The 11,620-nt window shown below is 43.7% G+C and overlaps 1 pseudogene; it reads right to left on the bottom strand.

Moving 5' to 3' along the window:
• Positions 1-3,644: 3,644 nt before the first annotated feature.
• Positions 3,645-10,975, bottom strand: LOC127780291 (uncharacterized; annotated as a pseudogene).
• Positions 10,976-11,620: the final 645 nt, after the last annotated feature.

Raw genomic sequence — 11,620 nt, 5'->3', positions numbered from 1 at the left:
AGATGCGATGTTGAAAAGGTGATTCCATTGGCTAATTGTGTTGGAGTAGATTGTGTGCTCAATTAAACTGGCCATAGCCCTTATAAAGAGGTTGTGTCTTGTCTCCTACCGAATCTTCCCCATGTTTTACTGGGGATAAAGACCAATTAGAACTCGAAAATCCTCAGCCCAACTAAGAGAACCCGAGACCCAACGGAAATCAACTCGGATTCGGACTCAGCCGGTCTGACCATCCAAATTCGGCAATGTTTTTCTATTTCGTGCCTAGGTAGCATATTTGGATGTTAACATGTAGCTCTGGTAGTGCCCATGATCCGGCACCTCTCTACTATGTGCCGTCATCGTTAACAGGGGCCACAGCGGTGGCTAGGGTGGCAGACGGCCTATGCGAGAGAAGAAGGGAGTAGCCATATAGGGAGGCGGAATGTGTGTGAGGCCACCATTGACAAGTCCATTTAGGCTAGTTAAGTATGGTCAACAAGGAGAGGGATTTGGCCGGCCGAATGGCTTGGCGCTGGTTGGAGAGTTTATTGGAGCATGTTTTTGTTTTGCTAGAATTGTTAAAATTTGACTTAGAGAGCCATTTGAAGAGCCTATTGAAGATGCTCTCCTATTCTTTTTGAGCGAAAATGGACTACTTATTTGTATTATTAACAAATAATTTGGATAAAGGTATCTAAGAAATGTTGCATAAGGAATTTTTTTAGAGAATCATATACTTTTAGAAACTAATAATCTGGGGCCATAAGTCCCCCCCCCCCCCCACCCCCAGAACAAAAAAAACAAAAAAAACAGGACCTTAGGATATCAATCACTTGGCAAAGTGGAAAAATGTGAAGATGGGAAAAGGAGACTTACTAACCTGTATGCACTTGAATGTTTACTGGATTGTAGATTTCCTGAAATTTGAGTGCCTTCTATGTTAAGAAAAGAGCAGTTATCTCTGTTTTGGTAGACAGATATTAAGTACAGAATCAAGCAACATAGATCATTTGGGTGCATGAATTGCATTTGATCGCGGTGTTTAACAGGGGACCGATCGGTTCAAGGAAATTAAAGACCAAATTATCTGTATCTGCAGCATTGCTATGCAGAAATGTACTCGATTGCTATCTGTTCCCGACGTAGGAGTAGGTGTACAATTGTTATTACTCCTACGACGGTGCTGCTGTTTCGATGTCATGCAGCAGAAGCATCAGCAGCTTCCAAGCAGACTGCAGGCTTGACGCCATTCTTCTGAATATTTCTGTCCGGAAAAATGGCAGCCACTTTCACCATTGATATTTGCCTTCGTTATTTACAGCTTTTGAGCGGTCAGACGGCAGGCCATGGGTACAATTTACAGGGAGCATACGGAGAGGTCAGAATTCCTTCTGCAAGAGCATGCAAGGGTCAAACAAGAACAGTAGCACACTGCTGCTGTTTTTTTCTTTTGTTCTAAATATCCATTCCGTTTCCGAAAACCAGAAAGAATTTACTATTCAAACTTTGATGGAAACAACACTAAGGCACAATTTAGATGCCAACACTTTCAGTCGTAGCTAGATGTCTTTCACGACATTCCTAATTAGTCAGACCAATGTTGACAACCAATCCTGCTCTGCCCCCTTGGGATGTCTCCTTATCAATATGTCAAACAAGCCTGTATACAGAATATATTGTGTTAAAATGGCCAATAAAAATACTACCAAGGCTGAAGGCAAGAAATGTTAAGTGCTTCCTTATGGCAGAGGATGAGGTCAGTTTATCTAGAAATGCTAGTGACGAGATGCACTAAAACACAATAGGGCAACATATACTGTAAAACCACTCCTGGCCTATCTTGTTCATCCTTGTTCCTTGACCTAGTATTGTGCATGACAAGAAGCGTCAAAGCTAACAAAATGCTAGAAGTTAGTTATAATGAATCCAGCATAAATGAACTCAGTTGGTTTATATATGTGAAGCTATAGGCATACTAAATTATATTCACAAGAATGGTCACATTCAGTTTATTTTCATACATAATTGACATGTACTCCGCATGGCCAGTGATCTAAAAGTGTGAATGTTGTTCCAAACTGGAAATCAGTTAGTAAAAAAAAACTAATATCTAGAACGGCAATTTTTTGAAGAACATTGCAAACCGTCACTCCCAACTCCCTGGTCTGACTATCTTTCCAAACAGCATAACACAATTCGGATGCAGCAACAATAAGTCATCGATTGTGGGGAATTACGGATAACTGGAAATAGATAATTCAGATATGCCAAAAGTAACTGCGTGCATGTTAATTGGACTGAAAACAGATCGACCATAACCAAGATAGAAAACATATATAGTGCATAGTTTACAGCCTTAGGCACTAACAAGTTGGCAAACCACAAATAATCAACACGGCGACAATGGTTAACGAAAAATGAAATAATATAGGCACGGTGAAAAGTAAATGGTATAGGAACACACAGGAAGGTAAACACATATCATCACCAAAAGAGTTCACATGGAAAGAGCTAATCTCTCAGCGGACAGCAAAACACAATTATCAAGATTATTACCGTGGTATGCGCCAATAAGACCACCAAAGGCAGGCCTTTGTGGCACTAGTGGTACACAGAAGTCATGGGTGATCACTGGTCCGATGCTTCGGGCGGAACCAATTCCCAGGGTGTGACATGCGGTGTGTACAGGGCCCGGGTACATATTCACCGTGGCATGCTAATCCGCGATTACTAGCGATTTCAACTTTTATAATCTTACCACATATTCAAATACTTGCTTGTGACAAGGATGGTGGAAAACCAGTATATATCCCTGCATTGCAAAGTAGGTATCCAAGTATCAAACCTGTAAACCCTCTCAAACTGCAACTTTTGGGGCTCTACTGAGAAGTATCCCTGAGCTGCACCTAGCATGTCCTCCAAAGAGTCTATGGACAAGGAGTGACATGACATCCTCGCAAGATTAAATATCCCTGAGCTGCACCTAGGATGCTAAAACTATAATCTAAGGGCAATGATAAAGAGATTGTATTGTGCAAATCCAAGTATTGCCCCATTGGCACCATCAGCCGCCAAATCGTACTATATCTCAGCTGATTTCATCTGCCTCCAGAATGGCAGTTTCCAACCTATCTGCATCCTTTGGTATAGATAGCTAAATGGGACACCCAGCATGGCCCGGATACTCTTCGTGCTGTGCTGGGCCAGCCCACAGGTTGTACCTACGGCCTAGGCACGACCCAATAAGACGTGGGCCTTGCTGTGCCGGCCCGAAACCACGACCAGCCCATCGTGCTCGCATTAGAATAAGTCTATTTTGCATCGCTTATCTGTTTGGGACGTGTCTTATATGGCTAGAATATGTCCTCCGTATGATTTAATAGCATACTCCCTCCGTCTCAAAATAAATCAATCTTGTACCGTCCAGATTCATCGTACTAGGATGTGTCACATCCCGTACGAGGTTGGTTTATTTTGGGACGGAGGGAGTACGTTTGAAAGGGCCTCATTGACTTGGCTTGCAACCAAATAGTTCAAGAATAGTAGTACGTCATAAGGCTAAAAGCGGGAACAAGATTACTCTAACAAACTGTAGATAACAGTTGAACAAAGTACAAACTACTGATAGTGGGGTTTGAAACAGCAGTTCAAGTTCAAGATGACTTGCTTATAAACTGCACTAACAGATTCCATCAACTTTCATCAGAAATTTTTACCAGATTCTATTGGACAAACCTGCAACGCTCCACTAGCCACTAGTCAAGTATAATACAGCTTACATCAGAAAGAGCCTCCTGACTTGCAACCAAATAGCCAAGAATGCATCATCATAAGGGCTAAAACTTAAAAGTGGAACAATACTACAGAAACAAACTAGATTACCGTTGAAAAATTACATAGATGCCACCACTATCAGTTGTAGCTTGATGTAGTCAACGGCGTTCCTGAGCAATGAGAGCAATATTGATAACCAGTGCTGCTCTGTCCCCTTTCGATGTCCCTATCATCATGCCAAAAAGCCTGTATACAGAATTATGTAGTATTACAATTACCAAGAGATTCCATCAAAACAAGAAACACACATAATGGCCAAATCATTTTGAAAAACAATCACACAGAATTTATGTTCCTCAATGTAGAATCCACATCATAATAGCTGATCCCCAAGGCCAGTAAAACACAATTAGCAATGCAATTCTAATAAGCTTACCATATTCATAGACTTGACGGTGATAAGGATGGCGGAAAACCAGTATATATCTTTGCAGCGGTAATTGGACGTTCCAACACGCAAATCCTCTTGAGAACCAATGTTTTGGGCTCCAGTGAGAAATATAATGTATCTGGCCTGCCCTCCTCCAAAGAGCATTCGAACCAGTCCAGTAGCCTCCCTTCCAAGAGCAAGTATCCGTCAGCTGCATCTATGATGCGAAACATATACTCCATGGGCAAGGGCAAGGGGATTATTTTGTCAAAATTCAATGGTGGCCCATTGGCAGCATCAGCTTTGACTTGCCTAATTGTATAACAGAGCTGAGTTCTTGTAGCGAAGTCTAAGTCTGTCCTGATAGAGAAAACTCCAATCATATCTTCCTCTGCCTCATCCAGAATGGCAATGTTTGACATGTGTTCATCCCTCTCGAGGTCAATGGTGAAGAACACCATCTCACAAGTGTCAAGAACGAGCAACTTGTCCATCTCCTTCAGCACCCAGTACAAGCGGCAATGTGCATAGTAGCGCGGGGCCAAGAAGAAATCTGCCTGAACCAGCACCGACGAGCTCACATCCGCGGCGAAGATGCTCCCACTGTCGAATTGATAGCTACGCCATTCTTCGGAGCGTGAAGAGAAGACGAACACAAACAACTTGATTTTGCACTGCGCCGTAGCCACCACCCTGAACGACGAACCCGCCATCTCCTCTTCGGTGGCGGGAGCGAGGAAGGCGTTGAAATCGAACAGGCGATCTCGCTGCTCACCGGAGGTGATTAGGTCGCCGGGGATCGCGAGGAGGATGACGTAACGCCTGGATATGGGGTCGCAGACGGCGAGGTCCGTGACGTCGTCCCTCCTGGGGAACGGAACGAACTCCCCTTCGTCGCCTTCGTCGGTCGTGAACTTGGCCATGGGGACGAGGGCGGCGAGGACGCGGCCGTCCCGCCAGTCCAGGGGCATCCAGCGCCACCAGTGGTCAGGGGTAGGGAGGAACGAGAAGGTGAAGTCGGCGGCATGGGCGAGGGCTCGGGCGGCGGCGGGGTCGGCCGGGTAGAAGTCGTCGCAGAGTAGCCCCAGCAGGGGAGGCGGGTGGTGGAGGGAGCGGAATCGGCGGAGGAAGGAGCGGTCGGTGACGAGGCGGCGGAAGGCGGCGCAGACGGTGGAGGCCCGTGCGAGGTCGGCGGGCGAGTAGAGGCGGAGGAGGATCTCCTCCAGGAGCTCGTCGGGTGGCAAAATATTCTCCATATCGAGCGAGGTAGGGTTGATCGGCTGCTCCGGCGAGGACATCGGCGGCGGCGGCGGCGGCGAGACTCGAGAGCACTTGGAGACTGAAACTTTTCACTGGCTCGACGGCTCTCTCGAAGGGGACGGGATCAGGCCTGGTTTAAATGTGAATAAAATAAAAAAGCAATTACACAGTTTGCGTGTAAATTGACAGACGAATCTTTTAAGCCTAATTATGTCATGATTTGACAAAGTGAGGCTATAATAAATATTTACTAATAACGGATTAATTAGGCTTAATAAATGTGTCCCGTAGTTTCCTGGCAGTATATGTAATTTGTTTTTGTTATTAGACTACGTATGATATTTTAAATGTATGTTCGTATATCTGACGATGCGACAACTAAACCCAAAAATTTCCAAACAGGCCTGAGTGGAGAGCGGTGAATTCGTGGGCTGACGGAGAAAATGGACATTTGCCCGCTTCAAAACGCGGTTTCGATTAAATATCATCTCTCTGGGGCATGCCTAATATGGTTAGAATAAGTATATTTGGCATCCCTCATCTATTTTAGATAACTTATCGTTTTGACCATGCCGGGCCGAGCCAGCCTACCGTGCTGATGGCCCAACGGTCGGGCCGTGTCGAGGCAAAGGCCCAAGCACAGCCCAACGGTCGGGCCGTGCCAAAACCCTTATGTCGTGAGACGAGCCGTCAAGCCTCGAGCCTTTTGACCATATATATATATGTGACAACTCTGCTGATTAGGTGCTCGATCTTTTATACTAGCACCGATGTGCAACTTTCCTATTAATTATGAATATTTGGGTCATTTGTCTTTCATCTTAACTTTATCTTGAGAAGAGTCGGTCTAAAATTTTGGATAGAGGGAGTACTTCCTATGTTCCAAAATAAATCAGCCTAAAATAGAATGAGATATTTTTTTTTGTTGTACACATCCTAGTTATTTTGGGATGGAGGGAATACGTACCAATTTGTGGTTTGCATGTGGTAGGAATTTTGCTAATAGCCCTATGTTGTATTGGATAGTTACTTTGTTAGTAATATAATGGATTAATGGTCCGAGCATCCTATAGATATTTTCTAGTGTAACAAATTTGAACAGACTTTTATTCAGATTCGTTGTACTAGAAAATATTTTATTCTATTATATATTAATTTATTTTGGGACGGAGAGAGTACGTGCCAATATATGGCCCGTGTGTGGTAGAAATTTTGTGTATAGCCCCTTGTTGTTTTAGATAGTTACTCCGTACTTTATTAGTAATATAAAATGGACTAACAGTCTGAGCCTTTGCAAAACGATCACCGCTGCTTCTACTTATTTGCTTATGCTTAAACTTATAAACTAAATTTTAAATTCAATTTCAAAGTTGATTTTTTTACTTTTCATCGTAGTTTATTTTTGTTAATATACAGTTTAGATAAGCATAAGCGATACAATGAGACTATTTCCCCTCTGCATAACACCCCGTTTTGCGTTACCGCTAGATGAATCAGCTCAATCTTGAAACACCGTAAACCTTAAGTTTCCATGCATACAGCTTCATAGCAAGCGACCACATCACATATCAGTGAATCATATTCTGAAATTACGGATTTAGGCCGTGTTTAGTTTCAAAGTTTTTTTTTCCCAAACTTCAAACTTTTCCATCACATCAAGACTTTTCTACACACACAAATTTCCAACTTTTCCGTCACATCATACCAATTTCAACCAAACTTCCAACTCAGGCTTGAACTAAACACAGCCTTACTTAAACACAGCCTTACTTAAGTATTCAGAATAGCACAAGCTACATGTGAGACTTCAAGCCCCAGATAAAGTACACTTTCAGTTCACACTGTCAACGTTCAGGAACAATATCACAATATAAGGACGATTAAGAATTTGCCAGTGGGTTACAGAACTCAACAGAATCTTAATTTATCCCTGCTATTCCATAAGGTTAGAAAGAGAAGTTTATATTCAAGATGACAGACAAAAACTGGCTCCAAACTTATACTGATAGATTCCATCCACTTTCTTCAGAATTTCACAGGATTCTATTGGACAAACCTGCAAAGCTCCAAAAGCCACGATCTGCTTTAAAAGCATACACCGGAAAGAGCCTTAGTGACTTGACTTGCAACCAAATACAAAAATACATCATAAGGGCTAAAAGTGGAATGGGACTACCTAAACAAACTAGACAACGGTTGAACAAACTACTACTGATAGATGCCACCGCCGTCAGTTGTAGTTTGATGTCTTCCATGTTGACTCCTGAGCAATCAGAGCAATGTTGATAACCGCTGCTCCCCTGTCCCCTTTCGATGTTCTCATCATTGTGCCAACCTGCATACAGAAAATGTAGTATCACAGTTGCCAAGAGAAATGTCAAAGCAAGAAATGCTATTCATTATTCCGGAGGATAATGTGATTACGCTCTATAAATGATAGCTACGTGGTAAACAAAAAACCAGATACAAAAAACATGATGACCAAGTGATTTTGAAAAACAATCACTGAGAATACATGTTCAGCAAAAACACAACTGTTACATAGAATTTAAATCTGGTAAAACAAAATCACAGATCTAAAAGTAAGTCTAATGTTCACATCCCTGGCCTATCCTGTCGATTGTTTATTCCTTGACCTAAGGTTTGTGCATGACAAGAAGCATCACAAAACCACGGATCTAAAAGCAAGTTCAATGTTCCCATTCCAAGCCTATGTTGTCGATCGTTTGTTCCTTGACCTAGGGTTGTGCATGACAAGAAGCATCAAATCTAACAAAATGGTAAAAGCCAGTTATATTGGTTCCAGTATAACTGAACCTACTATTGGTTTTATTTACTTTATATATGTGAGGCTATGGGCAATCACTAAATTATATTCATACGATATATCACATTCAGATCTTTTTATACATACTTGCCATGTAAGTAGCATGGTCTGTAATCTACCAGTGCCAGTGCTGTTCCAAACCAGAAATCGTTTTGTGAAAAACTAAGTTCACAGATAATTTCTAGAGCAATACTGCAAATAATCATGGCTGCATTCCCTACTCCCAAGTCCGACTAGCCATTCAAGCACCACCACAAAACAATTCGGATGAAACCACAACTGTAATATGCATTGTGGCAATTGTGGAGCTCTAGAGATGCGCTAATTTGGACATACCCAGAGTAACTGCACTGCACAGATAGGTGACATTGATATCAGAACGACTATAAAACAAAGAAAAAAAGCACATATGTAGCTCACAGTAGGGGTGAAAACGGATCGGGTTGGGTCGGATCTTACCTTTCCCATATCCTAACCCACATTTTATAATTGGAATCAGGTCGGACACGGATAGTATTGAACACGGATACAAACTCGGATAATATCAGGCACATATACGGAATGGATACGTACCAAAACGAATACATATACTATCAGTTACGAATACTTATTCGGATAACAAGTCAAAGCAGCAACCATATATATCATATAGATAATAGCCATTCAATCATTCCATATTATCTATAATGCCTATCAGTAGAAATCAACATCCACATAGACTAGGTGGCGCCGTGCATGTGCTGCCTGGCTGTGTGCTGTGCGGCTAAGGTTACCTAGCTGGTGGGTCTTTTGGGCCATGTGGGCTTTGGAATGTGGATGGTCTTTCCGATTGTTGTGGCCTGCTATAATCTGGGTAATACCCGTTTTTTTACCGGATAACCTGTATCCGTCGGATGCCATCCATCTGAACCCGATTTTATATCCGGCTGAAAATACCCATATTTGGACCCACTACCCGGAAAACCTTCCGGGTACCCAAATTTTTGACCCACCCAAATTAATACGGTTGGGCGGGCGGTTAGGAAATATCCGGGCCGTTTTCACCCCTGGCTCAGAGCCTTAGACAAGTGCTAAATGTGTGTTCTAAAGTTTCTGTGATCACATTCCTTATTTCCTTAATTTAAAAACATTTCCAAACAACAAATAATAGTTTCAGTAAGCCTGCAACTCTAGTAAATTTTCGTACAATAGAAAATCAACATGCTGACAATGTGATTAACAGTGCACAAGTTCATATGAGGTCATTTGGGCACAGAAAAAACAAGCAATCCAGGAACAACAAGGAAGGTAAACACTTCAGCAACATAGAATCCACATCACAAGAGCTGATCCCCAAGGCCAGACTTGGCAACATGTTACTGATGCTATAGTAAAAAGCTTACCATATTCAGTATTCACAGACTTGGCGATGACAAAGATAGTGGGAAACCGGTATATATCTTTGGTGTGAAATTACGCCTACTCATCCAGCAAACCTTCTCGAGCAGCATTGTTTTGGGCTCCAATGTGAAATATAATGCATCTGTGTCGTCCTCCTCAGTGCGTCCAGAAAAGAGCAAGTATCCCTGGGTTGCAGCGATGGTGCAAATTCTATCCAACGACAAGGACAATAGCAAGGGCAAGGGCAAGGGCAAGGGGATTGTCTTGTCTAAGTTCAACGGTGGCCCATCGGCAACATCAGCATCGATTCACTTAGCCCCATAACAGAGGTGAGTTCTTCCGGATAAGTCTCCCTTCAGACAGAATGCTCCAATCATGTCATCATCCATCTCCAGAATATCCGGAATAGGTGAGTCTTGATCCCACTGGAAGTTGATGGTGGATAACACCATCTTGCATATGTCAAGCACGAGCAACTTATCCACCAGATACATCACCCAGTAGATGCAGCCGTGCGCATAGTAACGCGGGAAAAACCATATAAACGCCTGAGCTGTCGCCGAGAACCAGGAATCGGCGGTCAAGAGAGACCAGCTGACAGATTTGGAGCTGTGCCATTCCTCGGTGAGTGAAGAGAAGACGAAGATGACCACCTTGCTCTCATAGTTCGCCCTTGCCACCACTCTGAATGACGTGGTCGTGTCCACCATCTCCTCCTCCTCCTCGGCGGCGGCGGGAGCGAGGAAGGTCTCGAAAACGAGGAGGCCCTCCTGCTCACCGGAGGTGATCAGGTCGTCGGGGATTGGGGGGGAGGATGACGTAACGCCTGGATACGGGGTCACAGACGGCGAGATCCGCCATGTTCCTTGAGTCGATCGGGACGAGTTCCCCTTCACCGGCGTCGTCGTTGTCGGATAGGCTGCGTTCGAGGAGGACGCGGCCATCCAGGCAATCCTGTTGAATCCAGCGGCCGGGGGAAGGGAGGAACGAGAAGCTGAAGTCGGCGGCATGGGCGAGGGCTCGGGCGGCGGCGGCGGAGGGGTGGGGCGGCTCGGCGGGGTGGAAGCCGTCGTGGCCGAGTAGTCCCAGGAGGGGAGGAGGCTTGTGGAGGGAGCGGTAGCGGCGGAGGAAGGAGCGGCCGGTGACGAGGCGGCGGAAGGTGACGCAGGCGGCGGAGGCCCGTGCGAGGTCGGCGGGCGAGGCGATGCGGAGGAAGATCTCCTCGAGGAGCTCGTCGGCGAGTTGAGGTAGGTCGTAGATCGGCTCCTGCTCCGGCGAGGGCATCGTGTCGGCGGCCGCCGGTGGTCGGGGCGGCGAGAGCAGTAGGGGGGGGGGGGGGGGGGGGGGGGACTGGACAGGAGTGAGGCGGATGGGCAAGTGATGTACGGCGTAGTTAATCAGACCCACAGATAAAGCCCCCAACTTAGGCCATGTTTAGTTCGGAAATGCTAAGCTAATGAAAATTTTTTTCGAATCACATTGAATATATGAATACACATTTAAAATATTAAATATAGACTAATAATAAAATTAATTATAGATTCCACTTAGAAACTACGAGACAAATTTATTAAGCTTAATTAATCCGTCATTAGCAAATATTTAATGTAGCATCATATTATCAAATAAAAACGACTTATAATATGAGATGGATGGAGATAGCAGTACTCCCTCGGTTCCATTGAGTAAAGTGCACACGTATTTTAAGATTTTAACTCTTTCAGTATTTAATTAATAATTATTTTATGATAAATTAAATTTTATTCGACGAAAATTATTTCATTAGACTAACACTTGGATTTCTTTTGTATGATTATAACTTTATATTAATATTATAGTGTATGAAAAATTTAAAGTCACATATTAATTTTAGACTGTGTTAAATTTAACCGTGTCTTATTAGGTGGGACAGAGTGATCGAGGCGATGCTGATGGAGTAGCATTTGCAGAAAAAAGAAAATCGTGTA

This window comes from Oryza glaberrima, chromosome 7 (assembly GCF_000147395.1).
Source record: "Oryza glaberrima chromosome 7, OglaRS2, whole genome shotgun sequence".
NCBI classification, from domain to species: domain Eukaryota; kingdom Viridiplantae; phylum Streptophyta; class Magnoliopsida; order Poales; family Poaceae; genus Oryza; species Oryza glaberrima.
The sequence above is the reverse complement of the archived record's forward strand: the minus strand, read 5'-3'. Positions and strand labels throughout refer to the sequence as shown.